Genomic DNA, 19,645 nt, shown 5'->3' on the forward strand with positions numbered 1-19,645 from the left:
TTGGACTAGATGATCCCTGAGGTCCCTTCCAACCTGTGATCCTGTGTAATTCTGTGAATAGGCAGAATTTGGATTTTTGTTTGCCTTCTAGGTTTTGAAACCTTTGTTGTCACCTGTTTCAAGCTCTTCTTGCCAGCTGTGGTATCCAGAAACACACTTTTCTTTTTTCATTTTAACATAAAAGCTGGGGTGCTCATATGAGCCTCCTACCAAAGCAGCAAGCGCTTTGGAGTGAAGGGGAATAAGCCAGCAAGTGTCACAAGATTTGCATTAACACCCAAAGAGACTGCAAAAGTCTCATAGATGTGTGCATTTACATAATTATATAGTCCTGTTGTGTTTCAGAAAGACATTTGCAAACACAACCATGTAAACTAGTAGGTAGGAAAGTACTAGTGAATAGCCCGCTGGCAACATGCGCGCAGATAACACAGGGTGACTGGGGGATGGGGGAGCAGGGAAAGCACATGTGTGCAGGCAGTGTTCTCCCACGGGCAGAGAGCCAAAAGCATCTGCAGAGAAATAGCGACGTGCGAGACATCATCTATGTGTGGGGAAGAAAAATGAGTCGTGCCTGTCCCATGGCCCCCAGGGAGTGCAGCGTCCCCTCCCCTCCCACCAGCCCGCAGAGCAAGGGCAGGTTAGCATGGGCTGAATATATTGTCCTGGCTTGTCCTCTTCATTCAAAACAGCTCGGGGTGGGGTGGGGGGAACAGCCCCCAAAACTAGAAATTATGCTGCCACGCTTCCTTTAAGGACGTCTCACCATCTTTGCTTGCACAGGGGAGCAGAGAAAACATGCCTTTTCAAAAAGTCTTTCTTCCTGGTTGTGGATATCCCCAGCTCTCTGCCTGCCCTGCCTGACAACATACACTCCGACTGAGACTGCAAATCTCTGCCCCATGCAATGCCCCTGGCAGTGGCTCTGCCCTTTGCTAAAGAGCTATTCAGCCCTGAATGCTACAGCAGCAGTCTACAGGGGCTGTAGTGGGAGAGAAATGCATGCAATGTATGTGTTCAGACACATCTAAGAACTGTCACTGCAGGTCAGGCCAGAGATCCATCAAGCCCTGGATCCTGTCTCTAAGAATCATGGAGAAATGGGTCTGGAAGGACCTTGAGAGGTCATTTAATCCATGCCTCTTCCCCAAGGCAGACTGAGGCATACCTGTGTCACATATGACAGAGGTTTGTGGGCAACCTCTCCTGAAAGGTTTTCCGTGATGGGGAATTCACACCCAGAGCAGGCAGCCTGAGCCACGGCTTTGCTGTCCCAACCTTTATAAAGGACCTGAAATCTTGTTTGTATGTGAAGCCTGAGATTTCTAGTGTTATCTGCTATGGGGTGAGGAACAAATTCCCCCTTTGTTTTTTTTTGTAGGAGACTGCTAAGAACTGAAGGTTTATCTTGGTTCAGGATTAGCTCTATACATGGGAAGTGGAAAAGGATCTGTTTTTCTCCATGGATCTTGGGTGGATACTGCCAAAGTACTTAAGAAAGACACTTCTAGCATGGGGGGACCAAGGTCCTCCTTCTTCCAACATGGGAGGAAATGGGCAGCAGCATTCTGCATGCCCAGGAGGCTCATGGGTGTGTGGGGGTGTCTGAGAAGGGTCTTGCAGCTGGTCACAGTGCTGGAGAAGTCATTATTCTCAAAAGAAACTGGAGGTGAGGCAGAGTCTAGTGGAAATAGGTAGAGATTTTGGAGAGGTGTGGGAAGACTGCCGGGGCACCTAGAGATGCAGCTCATGGGCAAATACCATGGACTAAGCTGAAGGAAGAAGCTGAGGGCTTGGGGACATTCAGCCACGTGTGTCATGGTTTGAGTTGTTGGGAGCTGAGCACTTTGGAAACACACTCCCTGGGACTAACTTTTGCTCCAGATGTGGTCAGCTGAGAAGGGGGGGAAAATCTCACATGCTTCAGCAGAGCAGATGGAGCCATTAGGTAGGAGGCTGGATAGATGTTGGAGGGTTTTTTGTTTTTAATATCTGGCCCTGTCGGCAGAACCTATAACTTAAAAATTGGGCCCATGCATTTTTTAAGTCATGTCAAAAATCAGTCTCGCTGTAGTGAATTAGTGGAGCCTCAACCAATTCTGGCAGTTAAGAGCTGGACGCTGAGCGCACACACCCTCCAGAACATATCATTTTGCTGAAACCCACAGGGGCAAAATCTCATTTTGTGGGCTTCTTAAATTGACTTCGAGAATCTGTAAAGCTGTTGGGATTTTGTCAACTGTTTAATTCCAACACAGGAGCCTCTTTCCTCCCAGATGATGTCTCTCAATTGCTCTTTGCACTAGACTAGCCCAAGGGAGGCACATATTCTACATTAAGGATATCGTTCCTTTCCTTAGAAAAGCAGCTGATTTGGAGCATGGGAATTCTCTGTGTAGTCTTCCCTTTCAATGTTCCTTTTCTCCCATACTTCTTTTGGCTGGCTGGTTTGTTCTTTGTCCCTCAGTCACACAGTTCCTTGGGGCACTTGTGATTTTGTTGAAGGAGGTTTGACCGGACCACTGCTTTTCTCCTAAGGCCAGTAGCAGCAGACCTCAAACCAGCCACAGCAACCAAGGATTTGGAGTGGATGTGAAATCAGGCGAGAGGACCTCACCCATCCCTAATTGAAACACCGTCGCCTGTTTAGTGGTGATTTCCCCAGTGTCTTGCCGTGCGGGAGCATGGACACAGCGCATTAGGACCGTGTCATTTACACTGAAAACACACAGAGATAAAGCCGCTGTCAGCGCTACGCAGCAGCGTACGGCAAAATGCAGCGTTTTCTCATTTTTACAGGTGATGTTAAAAAGGAAGCACCTCCAAATTAAAACACGCAATACTCCTCCTTCCATCACAGCTGAAGTCCAGAGTCTGTCAGCAGCGAGCAGAGCCTGTTTAGTGAGCAAGGCTATTTTATACACTGCACAAACAGAATTGCTGTAGAACAGCGTAGCTGCCGATATCTCTTCATAGGATGCCTGAATCCCAGTCTACCATCCTAGCATGGAAAGGCAGTTCGCTCTTACAGTCTCCAAAGGCTCATTCCCTCCTTCTGCGTATTGCCTTTTAGCAGATTTTAGGCCTCTTTCTCACAAAACTTGAACCATTGATTTTCCTGGTTCCCTCAGTCAATGTTTGCACCTTGCATACGATATTAGTAGGAAGGCAAGCAAAGGGGGAGATGTTTTATATTAAATCATGGACAGTAGGGGTAGATACAATTGCATTAAGGAAGCACATTAATCAGCATCGATTCATACTAATAAGGCTGGTTTAGGGGGGCCTCTGGCAGGAAAATGCTGCTTTGATCATTATCTGTGCACTCTGATGCTAATGCAGATAGGATGGCAGATGCTGAGAGTGGTTTGTGGGATGTCTGAATATTCATTATCACTATCCTTGTTGTTCCTAGTCATGAGAGCCTTGGGTACTAGGTACTGCACGAAGGCTTGAAAACAGCTGAAGCTCAGCTTGGCTTTGGGACTAGGGCACTGCTCAGACCAGAGAGCATTCCTGTTATCACAAGGCAGTAGCTAACAGCTTCAGTCCACTTCTTTGAAGTATATTGTTGTGTTGTCCTTTTTTTCTTCTCCCAGAAACTGATTATTTAGCTATAAGGCAAAGCAAAAGAAACAGTAGACTGAGCATTTGAATACACTATGCAAATATCCAGGCAGAAGCACTGAAACAGAAGCATTTCACTAACAAAGCTGCTCAGTTTAAGCAAGTTCTAGAAAAAATGAATCTTTTCTAGAAAAAATGAGGCTTTGTTCTTCAGTGCCAGAGGTGAGACATGGGAGGCAAAGAGGGAAGCGGTGAGATGGTCTCATGCAGCTGGGCAGACAGGCTGCCACCGCCAGTCTTCCTACAGCAAAGCAGGGACAGGACACACCGCCTTGGAAAGAGGGACTCACGGTTAGTCTGGCAGAGGGTAAGGCAGGCAGTATCTATATTTTTGCCCCAGGGTCACGTTGTGGCTGTGGGTAAGCTCACTTCTCCGTGCCTCCGTTCCCTTCCCAGCCCCCTGAGAATGGGAGATGACAGCATTTGTCTGCTCTGTGTTGCTGGGCAGACTTAATTAAATGCTGCAAGATGTTTGGATGTAAGGGACGACAACAGTATGAAGTGCGTAATCGCACGGGGCTGGAAGGGGAATGTGCATTTACAAGAAGAAATGTGGATTTTCCACGTGTGGCAATTCAATTCCATTTTCTGAAATGACAGTAAGGGCAGGGAAATCTGGCTCTCTGTGTAAGAGAGCAGGGAAACCCTGGGGTATAAAAGGGAGATCTGCTTGCCTTGCAACTTCTCCTGCAGCGGGACCATTTAGAGGCTGCCTAATTTCATGAAACCTGCAAATCCAGAATACTTCTGAGACCTCTGCCAAGTCTGGTTATAATGCACAAACGGATTCAAAACTTAATGGGGGATGTGACAACAAACTAGCCAGTCCTGTCCCATCCCTCCGCCTGCAGAGTGACAGGACAAAAGAGAATGCTTATGTACACTCGTTACAGTAAGGTGCCTGGATATGTAACAAGGAAATACAACTCCTGAGACAGGAAAGGTTGTGAGCAGCTCACTGCACAAGCTAGCTATAAATTGGTTGGTGTGGTGTGTGGGGAAAAAAAGCTGATTTTTCTTTTTCTTTTCCCGCAAAAAGTTGTTTCTTCAGGAGGGTGGTGCAGGTCTGGGACAGGTCAGTGGAGAGGTGAGGGCTATCTCCATCCTCGGTGGTTTTCAAGGCTTGGCTGGACAAAGCCACAGCTGATGTGCTCAAGTGATAGTGAGGTGATAGTCCTGCTTCAAGTGGGAGGTTTGATTAGGGACCCCGGGGTCCCATCTGACCAACATTTCTGTGGTTTCTCTGTTTCTCTGATTCAGAGTGGACACTGAACTCATGCTCATGAAGGGATTTGCACTACTGAATGCATTTGGCCACACTAGAGATTTTTATTTAGTGCTAGAAAACCCACAAGTCTGAGCAGCTATGTGCTCTCTAAATGTGTCATTCGCTCGGCAAAGAGGAAGAGACTTATCACGAAGCGAGGATCTTTGCTGTGCAGGCAGCACAAGCTATGCAGAAATGCATACGCTGTTCTGCTGCTTAGATTTTGCCTTAGAGGAAAAAAAATTAAAAAGGATTAAAAAAAAGATTGGTCTCACAAAACTTTCTAAGTTCTATGGCACCACAGATTAAAAACAGCGAGCCAGATTCTCTGGGACATAAATATGTGAAGCTGTTGACTTCAAGGAAAATTCACCAATTTCTTGGCTAGAGAATCTGTTCTAGCATATCCAGCATGGCCCACTGCCCCGGGACCTGCGCACGGAGCACCGCGGCTTATAGGGCTGCTTGTCCTGCCTGTCTGTCTGGGAGCATGATGAGCTTTTATTCTTTCTAAGTGAAAGAAGAATGCAACTCGTGCATTCAGGCGTTGGACCTGGACAATCTGGCTAGCAAACATGAGGTTTGTATGATTGTTTTTAGCGGCTTCTATTATTTTGCCTTTCCTCACCAGACCTTCCTGGCAGGTTTCATGCGAACCTGTGATTTCCGCAGCTGAAGAACTGATTCAGCAGAAAAGTAATCTTGAAAAAAAAGGAAAAAACAAAGAGTTAATTTTCAACCAGACAGCTTTTCCAATCTCATTCGTTATGTAGTCAGGTGATAGTAAAGGGACAGGACTGTGGGTGGAGGCAGGAAGGGGACTAGGGGGACTGGTGAGAATGCTTTCAGCAGTAACGTGGATTAAAGTTGCATTAGAGCGTTTGTGAAAATGCATGCTAAGTTTCGGCAGAGACAAGATCTATAAGAGCTGCTTCCACCATTTTTTCAGTCCATTCTTCTTCTGCCATCTCTCCACTCCTCATTGACTCCTTTTGCTGTCTCTCCATTGCATTGAATTTAATCTACTGGTCACTAGAGCTGTACAAATAATTGATTTTGTGGTTCACTGGTTGTACGGAACAAAAATAACATTAAAAATGGGTTGATCTGAAATGGTTGTTTGTTCAACTTTTCAGTAAAATGAAAAAATCAAAACATTTCATTTTAGGCTCAGTGAAAGGTTTAAGCTTTGCTGTTTGTTTTCATTTTATTAATCCAGTGAAAAACACTTTTTTTTTTTCAATTTTAAAGGCACAAAAATTCATCTCAACACACAAAGTCAACCAATGCCACTTAAAAATGTCAAAAGGGAAACATTTTGATCTTGAGTATATTTTATTTAGCTGTTTGCTCTTCAACTTGCTCATTCAATTTATGTTGAATTTGCAAGTAGTTTTTATGTCCTTGGGAAGGAGAAAAAAAGGGGAAAAAAAAAATCAAAAAAAGGACTGGCTGTCCTTATTATTCACTCTGAGACTCTGAGATCTTAAAATTCCTGAGGGTTCAGCTTTGCCTTCCCGTGGGTTCAGCTTTTAGCATCTTAGGGTAAAGAAAAGAAGAAAGTTTCCCCAGCACTGCTGGGCAAGGGAGGCACAATCCCGATGAGCAGTAGGACTGCAGTCTTGCTGTGGGAGGGGTCATGCTTGCGCCGGACTAAGGTGGATGTTGAGACCTGGGTGCTACTGACCGAGACAAACTCTACAGCGTGGGTGCGTCATCGTCCCTCTCTCACACACATATCCTGGCACTTTTTCAGTCCTGTTCCAGTTGTTTGGGTGCCTGAAGCATCCAAAAAGCCACCGTGAAGGTTCTTCTCAAACAGCATTAAGGTGATGCTTTGCACTTGTACAAATTGATAGGCCTTGTTAGGCTTTTTAATCTGTGCTTTGGCTTTTTTAATCATGCTGAAGTTCTGCTGACAGGGTTTTCCTATTAGGTTTTTATGCTCTCTGTTTAAAGGGGACATCAACTTTTATGTTTTCCAGTCAGAGGCAAGGCTTCTTTTAGGAGAGGCAACGCAGCAATTGAAGGACAGAGGGAGCTGAGATGAAAGGAAGCTCTTGCCTCTGAGTGGAATGAGCAATGGAAATCCGTACAGCATTGCATGGCAAAAAATACGAAATTTCCATAGTTTACATTATGCATGTAAACGAGTGATGTACATTGGTTTGTAATCAGTAAATGCCTTGTAAATAAATGTGTGTAAACCAAAAATTTAAATCTATTTCCATAGTGCATGTAAACAATGAAGCCTTCTAGTGTTCTCTTCAATGTAAACGTTAATCTAAAAATGACATTACTCCAAGTTTATGCAACTTTACAAGAGAGCCACAATTTACATTCCTGTCTCACCAGCTCTAACACAGCATCTTGGCAAACACGAGCCATTCAGTGATGGACGTAAACCAGCCAATTCCATCACGTAGCCTCTCCTTTAGCCATAACCTTCATTCTTCATGCAGTTCAGGGACCAGTGTTGTTACACTCCCTGCTTAATGCGTCTCCCTGCGTATGGCAAGATTTTAATATATTTGCATAAGCAGAATAAAGGCAGAAGTGGGGATGGCAGGGAATGGCTCCGGCTGAGCTGTACAGCACTTAGACCTGGGCTGAGCAGACAAGGAGCTTGGCCTTCTCCGGGGCTGGAGGAGCAGCTGCTCCAGCTGTGTTTGGATTCAGATGGCAAGGGCTTGTGTGAACATCAATGGCAGTCGTGGGACTTGACAGAAGGACAAACCTCTCTTCCTCTTTGATGTTCTTGAGAACAGAGGGCAAATGGAAGGATAAACGACATCAGCCTTTGATACGCTCAGCGCTGATAAGATATGGGAACCGAACATCTGCCCAAGCTTTGGGGAAGGGCAGGCCCTCATCTCGATGCGGGAGCACACGCCCAGCCCATAGGGAATGGCACAGAAGCAATGTAATCGATAAGTTCATATTCTGATAGGTTGCTTGTGGCTGGGACGTGCCAGTTCCTCGGGAGAGAAGCATGCACGTGAGCTTTATGCCTAGAAAGGCATATCGCTAACTGGTTGCCCTGCCTGCTGACCCGGCTAAGCTCTTAGCTGGATCGGCTGAGCGTTAGCACAGTTCTGCAGAGCTGCACGTTCAAGCACAAAAATTCCCTTTCTGAATCCAGAACGAAATATTTTCACTGTGCTCCCAACGTACCCCAGAAGCAGCACAGACAAATATTTTTAGTCACTGAACCTTTCCAAAGAGATCTGCGTCCTGCTGGGCTAGGAGGCAGCTGTCTTCACAGTCGCCTCTGAGACCTTGTTTGGTGGGGGGATCTTTTCCCCTCTGCATGAAAAGTGGAAGCCTTTGCCCAGCAGACCTCCCAGGGCTGCTCCCCAGTGCGCTGTGACAGCAATGACTCTGCATGTTCATCTCAGGTTTCTTCAGACCAGTAGACTATGGTCCAGTGGCTTGAGAGCATATTTTAAAGGCTAACAAGCTAAGGAGAAGCTTTCACTCTTTTTTTTTTTTTTTTTTGTGAGCAGATTATTAATTCTGCTTTTAAATCAGGCAGATGCTTATTTCAGCAGAGAAGCTGTTACATTTTAAAAAAAAAAAAATCATCCTGTTAGATGCATGGAATAATTTTGTTCTGGCACCAGTAGCAATGGGAGATGGCATGACTGTACCTATTATAGGGTTTTTTCTATTTCTGGATCCCTCTAATGTTTCCCTTGGGTTCCAGAAAGTTTTTTTTTTCCTTTCTTTTTTGCTGATTGCCACCCACCAGCCTCTGTAAATGGAACAAGATGCGTCCCACTGGGGCAACCGGAGCCATCCAGGCTGCTTTCCTGTGTTAAACTACTAAGCTCAGGTACAGAACCCAAGGACACACCTGAAAAGAAACCCAGGAATCAGGGAAGAAGAAGGGTTTGGGTCGGCCCTTTGTGCCAGGGTCTCCTCTCTAGGCAGCATGAAATCAAATATGCCTGTGCAGAGCCAGAAGTTCCTCTGCGTGCCGCAGCGCTCTTGCATCCAGCGAAGGAGCTGACACAGCACACAGGCGGTTTGGTGCAGCCTCAGCTTCCCCTACAGACAGTCCTGGGCAGGTGGTACCTGGTCTGCTCCTGGGGAACAGGGAGCAGGCAGGATTGGGGCTGCTAGGTCTGTACACCAGGGATGCTGTTCCCTGGTGACCAAGCCTGGAAGATCTGCACCTTGGGTGCTCAGAGCCATTTCCACATCCGCAGCACTTTGCAGCCTTCCGCCACTGACTCAGTGACCATGAAGGATTTACAGGAAGCTGCAATGAGGTTCCCTTCAGCAGGGAGTCATTTTTGCTGGTTAAATACGTCCCATCAGGTGAGAAATACCGAGAGGGCAGGGAGGAGAGGGGTAGAGACGGGACCTGCAGGTAACAGCAGTATTTACATCCATCGTGCTGTCTGGGCTGGAGGCACTCTGCAGCGCAGGCTGCAGGCAGGTGCTGCCTCCTTCCCTCCCTGCCCGACTCCTTACAGCTGCCTAGCTCTCCAACAACTCCGTTTCAACAGGACAGAGAACCTCGCAATCACCCCTACACGCTGCGGCGTGGGAAAGCCTCCGACCTGCTCCAGCACCTGCCCTGAAAAGCAAGCCTTGAGGTCTGACGCTCAGCTGCGAGCAGGGCCAGGCTGGGGCGTAGTGGAGGGATGGGATTCTCTAAAGTATCTGCTATGCTTCTAAATCAAAGTCCTGCTGACAACACAGAGCACTAAATGCCTGCCTGGGGCTCTGCTTCTACAGTCATGTGACAACATCAGAATTTAAGCTTTAATTAAGAAATGAGTGCGGGGAGGAGGGAAGAGTCTCTAGCCCTTATAACTGCAAAAGAAAGCTTGGAAACATGACCTGAGTGCAACCAACATCTGCTTTAATGTGCAGACGGCTCCCAGCAGAGGGGTAAGCAGCCGGGAGAAGAAGCCATTACACCAAATTCCCCATCAGGTCAGGCCTGCTTGTGCTTCTGCTTTCAATGAAAACACTTGCTTGGAGAAAGGGGAGTGTCCATAGAAGCTGTGCTGTGGCAGAATTACACCAACACGCCCTCCCTTGCTGTACATGGCTCTCATGCAGCCTTGCAGGGCCAAGTTTTACACTGACACAGCCTCTGCTTGTACCCAGCCATCGTCCAGAGGTGGCAAGAGCCAAGCTGCCTCCGTGTTCCTGCAGGCTGAACTGTGCCGATGGTGCACAGCACCTTTTATGCAGCAACACGGAAATTCTCTACTCTGGGATTGTGGCAGGAAGTTTTTGCCTCCTGGAGTTCCTTAGCCCAGACTGAAGGGACTCCTTTGTTATGCCTATAAGGCATGCAAGCTTTCAACACCTGCTGGCCCGAAAACCCATGCTGTGCTTTCTCCTGCCATCAGTTTTAGCAAGGGCAGGGAGCAACTAGACGTTTTAGACACCAGTTAAGAAGCCTCTGGATGGTCTCCATCTCCCAGGGATGCATCTTTGGCAAGGTTCATTGAAGAAGAACCTTATCTGATGGCTATGCTCTCAGCCAGGACACCAAGGTCTGGAGGCTTAAATATGCCTGATAGTGCAACAGCCTCTCATTCCCATGAATGAGTATCACGAAAAGACAGCGGAAGAGCTGTTGCCCTGTAACTTATAGCTGGCAGCTGCCTCTGGCCTCCGACTGACTTAGTGATAGCTCTTACAATCATCCTGATGCCGATCCCCCTGATGATGTGGCTCGAGATCTTGTCATTTCTGCAATAAAAGTGCTCCTTTTCAAGCTACAAACAAAGGTTTCATAGACTGGCAGCGACTGGCAGGTCTGCTGTCGCAGTGAGCTCAGGGGATTCATCTGGGATTGGGATGCAAATGCTGACCAGTGAGGGACACTGCCTCCCCACAGCTACCGGAGGTGGAAGAAAGGACGAGGTGAAACCAAGCATTATGTCAGGAGGGCAAAGGTGTTTTCATTATCCGTGCATCCCTGCCCAACCTCATTTTGCTTTTCCTCACTTTTCTTTCATACTAGTTCTTTTCCTCTCAGCAAAGGAAAACCTGCCTATTGAGTATTCAGCATTAAATATTTCAGCGTTAGCTTCCAGCTCGTGAGCAAAAACCAGAAAGAACATTACTTTTTACTCCCCTCCAAATGTCTGGGGCTCTCCCTGAGGAGTGCAGGCGCGCAGCCTGGGTGAGGCTAATATGAGAGCTTGGTACACAGGGAGAACCGTGTGTTGCATGGTTAAGAGAAAGCAGAGAGACGGGAATAAGAAAAGAAGGTTGTTATCTTCATCTCTGCTTAAAGCTAAATGAATAGTCCGTACCAGACTAAAATGTTCTCTTTGCATTTTGTCTTCCTTACCCCTGTTTTCCTCCCCTTACCCCCCGTTCATGCAGACTGTGCAGGTCCCAGATTCCCCCCTCCCACCCATAAAAGATTCCCGACTGTTTCTTGGGAGTATTTGATATTTGAAATCCATGCTGTACCTATTCAGCCTGCGAGTGCTGCCGAGTCACATGATGAACTGTATCTCAAGACTATTTAGTGTCTTTTCAAAGCCCACACTTTTAGAGTCTTCTGATTATGTAAGAGTCTCAACTCAATTTTTAAAGTAAGTTTACGGCCCTCATAATTGCAGAGGAAAACTTGATAATATGAATCCTACATACTCAGAAAGCAGAAGGCAAAAAAAAGAAGAAAAAAAACCCCCATGAAGTTTATCAGATTTTAAAAGTCTCATGAATTTTAAAACCAATCTCTTAATTCTTTTTTGGAGCCTGACTCATGATTTTCAAACAGTTAGCAATATGGCTGTAGGGATTGTAAGGCTGGTTTGTTATCTTATTAGATAACTTACATAAAATATCCAAACCTGCGGAGACTCAGAGATTGAGTATTGCACTTTAGTACACAGCTGGAGAGAATAGTGTCTTTTCTTCTGTATAGATGCTGAGGATCTCTCTTAATCCCGGTCTCTAGTCACTACTGCAGCATAAATATTTCCTAAAATTATATTAGTGCTAATCATATGAATGAGAATAGCCATAATATTGATCTTCATAATACTTAGGTTATTAAATTTGAGTTTGAAGGTAGTTTTGTGGGGCAATTCATAATAGTAAATCTCGTCAGCATGCATAAGCAGGGAAAACAAGCCACAGAGCAATAGCATTGCAAACCCAAGGAGAAATATATTCGAGAGTCTTCCATCCTACCACGAGACTGCACAGCAGACAGACACGTGTGAATAAGTCAGCAATGCCAGAACTGATGTTTTGCTAATCATTCGATAATCCCAAATGATCTTAATTATCTGAAAGGGGAGAAAGGCTTCGGATGTTGAAACACCTTGTGGCAGTGTTTCTGTAAGGTATATGCACCACCCAGGGGCACTTTATTCCTGGAATATCTGTGCACACACCAAGGCAGGGATGCCCTCTGGTAGGATGAAGGTGGGCTTGCCTTCCACATACGTATTTATTCAGGCTGTCCACATTCAGTTTGAGAGTCATGCGTACAGAAGAGGGAGGGGTGTTAGCAAAGTATATCATGCTTGTAGCTGTTCCAGAGCCTCATACCTGCCTCTGAGGAGACATGAGCATTGATGTTTGAGGTGCACACAGATAAATGGGGTGGCTGAAGCATCTTGCATGGCCTATGGTGGATTAAAGGAAACCTGAGAATGCTTTCCTGTGAAGTGGCTTTATAATAGGGGACACAACAAGTCTTCCCAGCTCTTCTAGCATGTAACAAATGGGGAATCAAGAGTGTGGAAGAGGCTGAAAGCTACTATATAATAAGCTTACAGGATAATTGCCAATGTTATTTGGACTTAATTTTCTTCTGCAGAAGAGTCATAAAAATAAGTTCATTGTTTTCACTCTTGAGGTCTGAGATATTTGCATCATGTCTTTAAAAATACAGCACTTTATCTCCCCTCTTGAACATAGGAGCTCCACTGGTGGCCGTCGTCTGTATGATTGTGGGCAGGCATCCGAAGGTAAAGACTGTATATCACAGCTGGAATAGAAGTAGCTCAGGTCTCCGTCAGAGTCTTGCAAGTGTTTCTACAACGGGGGTGGGATTTTCACTCATAGCGGTGGGGATTGTGAACCGAAAGGGGAGCAGATCTGGGGTAGTTCTACAGGGAGGGTGGAAGGTAAATGACAGGATGGCAAAGTCTTTGCGTTTTAGGTGTAATAAAATTGTCCCAGTGAGGTAGAAAAATATTTTCTTCAAAGTAAGGTTTTGTCAAAATGCTTAATTTTGTTAGTAGTATAGTGTTTTGGGATGATGAACTGGATTCAACACATTTTTTGAAGTCCTGGCCTCTCTGGTCACTAGTGACTATGGTGAAAGAGAGAGATCTAAGAAATGAGCTATTTTGACAAAATTTTGTTTAGTGAAAACATTACAAACTGTTCCAGATTCTTCCAGGATGGAACAAAGCCAGATTCTGCAGCCCTGAAAGTAGCTACAAAAAGGAATAATCTCCTGGACAGTTCCAGCTGCAACTGAAGTCAGCGTTCTCCCAAACATGAGCGATTTAAGCTTTGTCTGGAGACACAAAACTGAAGCCCTTACCAATTACAGATGAGTTATCATCAGGTGCCACAGGGACAGCGCAAAGGGACTGAGTAGTAAAGGATTAGCCAGTGCACACAGAAATATTGAGCAACTCACTACTACCTCCTATTGTGTTCATGCCAGTGGAAATCCTTCTTAGAATGGCATATTTTATTCAATTTTTAAGAGCTCTCAATTTTTCATTTAGGAAAGGAAGTTGGAGCAGTGTCCAATCTGTAATCAATCAGTCCGCCTTTGCAGAAAGGCTCTGAGGAAGCGCGCTTGCTCTCTGGTCCTTTATCTTCTCTGTGAACTCACAGAAATTATATTTCTGAATGGGATTAAGAGTGAGGGAGAGGGAGAACTACAGCCAGGGCAATGCTCAACTAAATCTTATAGACCGCCGCCATGCAGTAACTAGCCCTGCTGGAACTACCCCCAACCACAGCTCTTCTGCCTCCAGTCAGAAGAAGCAGGTGATGTTTCAGGTAATCTCGGCCCAGAGCTAAAAAAGGTCTTTAAGCACTTTGTGTGGGTACTTAACTGCCTAAGTGCCAAATTCCTGTAGATTTTAGTGGGCATTATAAAATCAGGAGCTTTTGAACAGGATCTGTCACAATCTTAAATGAGGCCGTCTATAACGTAGGCCATGGATTTATTATCCCTGGTCATAAATCACTAGAAATACACAATGATAAAAGGAGAAATAACAGACACAGCCCATCCAGGGGTCTCAAATCCCTTCGCAGCCATTACTTAGGGTTCCTTATGATAGCTGAGGAAAAGGCTGAGTTTTGTTTGTTTGTTTTGAATGAATAAATTAATCATTAGTAAAATATTATGCAGTTCATCAAATATATTATTCACTAGCTATTTGTCAAAATAACAGCTCAGTCATATATTATCAGAACCAAACATTTATAACGTGTGTATATCTAGTCATCAGATGATTTATTGAGGCTTTTGTGGAATGAGTTAGTTATTGACCAGTTTAAATCACCGCTCCCTTGGGAGGCAGAGATGTATTAGGTTGTGAGCTCTTGGTGAACGCGCCCCATCTTTTTCGCTCCTTTGTTGTTCAGCACCTGGCACTACAAGCAGAGCCCTGCGTCTGGGTTTCTTTCTGACACTACCTCAATAAAAATAGTTAAAATCCGGTTTATCTATAGCCAATACCAGGTCTGTCTCGGGCAGGAAGATTCAACCACTGATTCAAGATCAGACTATGATCTGAGTTCTCCATATTCTTGCAGCACCAAGTGCCTGAACTCAACACCAAGGTCCTCGTCCCTTCTTAGGTATCTCAACTGTTTAGTGTCTCTCCACCTCCCAGTTGCAGGAAAAGCGGGTTTAGGAAGCCCAGCTCACTGCTCCGTGTGATTGGTCACACGATTTCGGTAATGCTGGGAAAGAACAGAGGAGCTCTTTACCAGGTCCCTCCCAGCTCTCTCTCCCATGCCAGCAAGCTGGCCTCCTTCCAAAAGTGCCTCAGCAGAGCGAAGCTACGTGACTGACACTCACTGACTCCCCTTGTCATTCGTGACCAGCATCCCAGAAGGCCGCAGCTTCTTCCATGCCTTTATTGGTGTCAAATATCACAGCCTCTCCTCTGGGTTTTATTAGGGAAGCTGATGCCAAATCACCCAGCTTCCTCCTACTCGATAAAAAATGTTTATAACCCAGTAAATTCTAACATATCAGCAGCTTGTTATGGAGGGAAAAGGTCACCGGGAGAGAAAGAAGAAAAAAAAACGGGTGCCCTTCCATCAGAAATTCTGGCTGGGTATATATGAAGGAGTCAGCGCCAGGAAAATATCTTTTAATATGATAAAGTCTCATAATAGAAAATGTTGCTGCAATACAGGCCTTGTTTCTTCAGATAAATATTTAATATAGATCACTAAAGATTAATCGAGTACAGAAAAGAGTCTCTCCTATGGTTGGTGTAACGAAAACATCTTCTCGTTAATTTATTATGGAGCCTGAAATGAGAAAAATCCTATAGAGAGAAATGCAGGGTACGGTTTCCATAGAGAAGCAGCGCACCGCACCAGAATTTATTTAGTGTGTGGGCAGAGGCCTTCCCAGAACCAGCTGCAGCGTGGCATTCGCGTGATAAAAAATCCCAATGTAGGCAGAAGCCTCACAGACTCATCATGTTTTGCTGATCTGACTCCTGCAGTTCCCAGGCTTTCCAGAAATGGTGAGACCATAGCACCCATGGGCTCTCGAGAGCATGCTCCATCCCGCACGAAGGCTGTACGATGGCACGTGTAACATCCCAAGCTGCTCCTCCAGGAAAGGGCATTCAGTCCTTTTACAGTAAGGTGGTGCCCTGAGCTCACTGCAGGGAGGGGAGCTCCCAGTCTGACCCCGGAGGATGTTTGCTTTAGCCAGAAGTCCCCGTAAGCATCTCCTTGACAGTTTGTCCAAGGCCCTGTGGCCATTTCACACTGTCCTCCCGGCTGTATTGGCAGCAACAAATCCAGGGTGCTGGTGGGAGATTTCCTTTTCCCACGATGCTGGGATGTGTTTAGTCAGCTTTATTGTGATGCATAAATGACCCCTCTGCTTTTCTACAACATTGTCCACAGAAACCATCTTCCCAACCATTTTGCAGCATTAAATAGGGCAGTTACAGAGAATAAATCATAAATAGCAGCAGAGGCAGTATGAGGGAGAAAATAAGAGAGTCACAGGCAAGGGAGGAGAGAAAAAAAGATACAATTTCAGCTGAGACTGAAATGGAACAGAGCTGATGAGACAGAGAGATACATGAAGGTTGTTCCAGATGGCCAGCCCCACCGACGTGAAGCCTCTTGCACCACCACCATCCGCGATGTGTGAAGAAGGGGGGACCGCTTGCTCTTAGACGAGCAGTGGAAGTGGGCAGGAGAATCCGGCAGATCTGTCTGTGCTCAGGGATGAGGGAAATAGAGGAGCCCCCTCCTGAAATGCATGTTTTAGAGACCAGAAACAACTCTGAAGGGAGGGAGTCTGTAATGTTTCCCCACCTCTCCAACAAGCTATGTCTAGTTGTTTCTCTAGAGGTGATGCTTTGTTTTCCTATTTGACCTTTCCCTCTGGACACTTTTCCTGTTTTAGGAACGTTTGTCTCAAGCAGTTGGCAAAACCCTAGTCCACATGTTTAGCTGTCCCCAGGAGGGAGGCCACGGGAAGGAAGGCTGAACCCCACCAGTCAGATCCTAGTTGTACTGCTCTGTGCATTGCTGGGAGGTATCCGGGAGATGTAGCTAGGAGGAAGATGGAAAAACCAAGGTTAGAAAAGGGTTGGCTTTAATTTTGTGGCATACACAATGCAGAATGTCTCTTCTGCTGCTGCCATGCCTAGCTGATCTCACAGGATAGCATTTTTTTGGCTCACACGGAGGACAGTGGAAGGACAGAGAGGCTTTAGCATCTGGTATCACAACCCAAGGGACATGGGACTAAAAGGACCCTCCAGGGTCACAGTATCCCATCTCCTCCTCTGCCAGGCACAGCATTTTGCCATTTAAAGAATTACAGTCCTAAAACCCTAGGACAGTACGGGTGATCTCTTTGCAGACTGCATCTCCCAGGCCTCGGCTGCTCCCAGAACCCAAGTAACAACTGAAAACAACTAAAAATAATAATCCTCTCTAGTTCTACCACAGGCTGTTGGACTTGATACAGGTGTGACCGGATAGCAGGCTCTAGCCTGGGGCTATCCAGGGGAAAGACTAACCGATTTTTAATAGCAGCAGGGACCGTTGCAGTCATCTAATATAAAACTAATCTGTTTAGAACATTTATCTGTGGTGTGTGGCATGGATCTAGTCAGGAGAATTGCAACAGCTAAACTACCCCCAGTATAACCTGGGGCTGATCAAGGGGCTCCTATTTTCATCTCTGCAAACACTGACTGCACTGCAGTTCGGCCCTTGTCACCTTGGCAGGGGCTTTCATCAGCCATGCCCATCCGACTCTGTCTGTCATGCTTCGTACTCCCGCCGCGGTGAGCCACAGATATAATCTATGGAACACAAACATGATTTTATAATAAGTTTTCTATGCAGCCAGGATAAAATGCCAAACAGAATCAGAAAACAATCAGTCAGTGAAACTCAGCGCTGCTGATGAGTGCGCTGCTCGCAACGGTTCAGCGCCCAGGAAGATTGAGGCTTTAAATACAGCCACCACCTGCCCTTCCAAACACGGGGATAAGTGGGGCAAGGGGAGACGGGCAGGCAGGGGGATGAGGCTCAGGGAAGTGGGAATACCCAGCCCATCTCCTGTTGGGAGTAAGTTAAAACAGGAGCAATATCAGAGCTGCAAAAAGACACCCTGGTATGGTCGCTGCTTCTTAAATCCGGAGATCAGCATATTCTCCAGCAGCTGGGCTTCGTAGCAGCGCGAGGAGCAGGGACAAACGCGTCTGCTGCAGAGACGGTGTTTGGGTGAGATAAACATGCACTTGCCGTGGAGGCCTCTGGGTGATGCTCTTGCACAGGGCCGTATATTCCTCCCACTCTAGGCAGTTTTAGGAGGCCTCTCTCCCCCCATAAGGCTTGCAACAGCCCCTGCCCTGAACAAGTTGAAGTTTGCATCAGGTTCTATGTCCTGCCACAAGAACATGGGCTGTAGGACCCTAAATCTGTACTGCTCGGCACAATGCAACACCTGGGGGAGAGAAAAAAAAGAAAGCAGGGCTGGGAAGCATGAAGAGGGGGAAGTAACTCCACCGAAGAGCAGGAGAAAGAAGAAAACTGAGTGCCTTGGCAAGGAGGGGAGCACCAAAAAGCATCCTGCTGGCCTGAGCAGCAGCTCAGCTAATCCGGCAGTTTACCCTAGTCCAGGAGAAGGTAGGACTGTATCCCAGGGGATAACTATCTAGCCCGTGGCACAGACTTTGACCTGTCCCCCTTCTTCCTGACACTTGCTCGGGCACTGGGGTTTGTGAGGTTTCTAGTCAGCACCAGGAAACATTGGGACTAGCTCTCTACCAGACTGCAGAGATATATAGATTTTTCTTTTCCTCCAGTATTTGTAAGAGTTGGGGGATTCATACTAGCTCTTTTCCTCTCTTCTTTATGTACTCCAGGCTTGAGTCATATTATTGTATAACCCACAACTTCCATTTAAAAAATAAGAACAGGCTGTTTTTTAGGATTGCGAAGAAAAGACAGAAGATATGAGTCTTTAAATCTCAAAACCCAGAAGGCAAATAAAAAGCATTGCAGATATTGTTGTTTTGCTCAGTAGATAAATATATACATATGCATGTGCTTCAAAATTCTGGGGTCCAGTTCATTATTTCTGAGCAGAGGCTCAGATGTGCAATAGCACATAATCCCTTATTCAGCCGTACGTACGGGTTGAGCTAGCACAGGAGCTGGTGCTATTACTTTGCCCAGCCCTCACCCCCTGAAAGAGGAGGTTTTCTCCTTAGCTTTTCTGCAGCATCTGATCCCCCCAGGCTGAGGTTCCAGTATGTTGCCTCAGAGAGATCCTGACTTCAACTTAGCACAGACAAAAAAGCCTATCATGAAAGAAAGCAGCGCAGGCAAAACGGGAAGAACCAACCCCATAGAAGCTCCCACCCAGACTCAGCAAAGGATTCCCAAGTCACAATAAAAGCACAAAGCAGATACCTGCCAAGCCAAAATGAAAATCCGAGACGTAAGAGCTCTTACTAAAGAACAACCCTCTTTAACCCTTATTTCACTTCTTACTAAACATAGCCCCTCCAAAAAAACACAACCAAGCACCACCTCCACCTTGGAAAAACCCCAAAACAACAAACAAAGAAAAAACAATCCCAAAACCCAACCTTCCCCACACAGCTGACTTCTCTCTCCCCCTAAATAGATCTTGAATGGTGAGGCTATAAATTTATGCCGCTGGGTTTAGCCTGCTGTATGGGAGAGAGCCCTGTATTGGGGGGTGTGTGCGTGCTGATTGTGCCCTTTGCTGAGCAGCAGGGTTCAACTCCAGCGCTGCCCCAAACCCTGGATTTTGATGCTTACAGCCCAGAGACCTGCTGGGCCTTGAGACTGCCTTTGCACATGGGGCTGGGTGCTGCCTGTGCTGAAGTTGAGGGGGTTTTGCTCTTAACTTCTCCAGGACCCAAATTTCACATCTGGGCCTTAGCATGTGAGTGGATTTTGTGTTGTAACTGAATGATGCGATTCACGTGGGCAGGTGCTTATGTGTCTCTGTGTGCATTGCAGGGCAGTTAG

The 19,645-nt window shown here is 46.2% G+C and overlaps 1 protein-coding gene across 1 annotated transcript in view; it reads left to right on the forward strand.

The window, feature by feature from the left end:
- The window catches only part of BRINP1 (BMP/retinoic acid inducible neural specific 1), an 84,475-nt gene that overhangs the window by 24,809 nt on the left and 40,021 nt on the right, over positions 1-19,645 (forward strand). The gene's annotated exons all lie outside the window — the stretch shown is intronic.

This window comes from Phalacrocorax carbo, chromosome 18 (genome assembly GCF_963921805.1).
Source record: "Phalacrocorax carbo chromosome 18, bPhaCar2.1, whole genome shotgun sequence".
Taxonomy (NCBI): domain Eukaryota; kingdom Metazoa; phylum Chordata; class Aves; order Suliformes; family Phalacrocoracidae; genus Phalacrocorax; species Phalacrocorax carbo.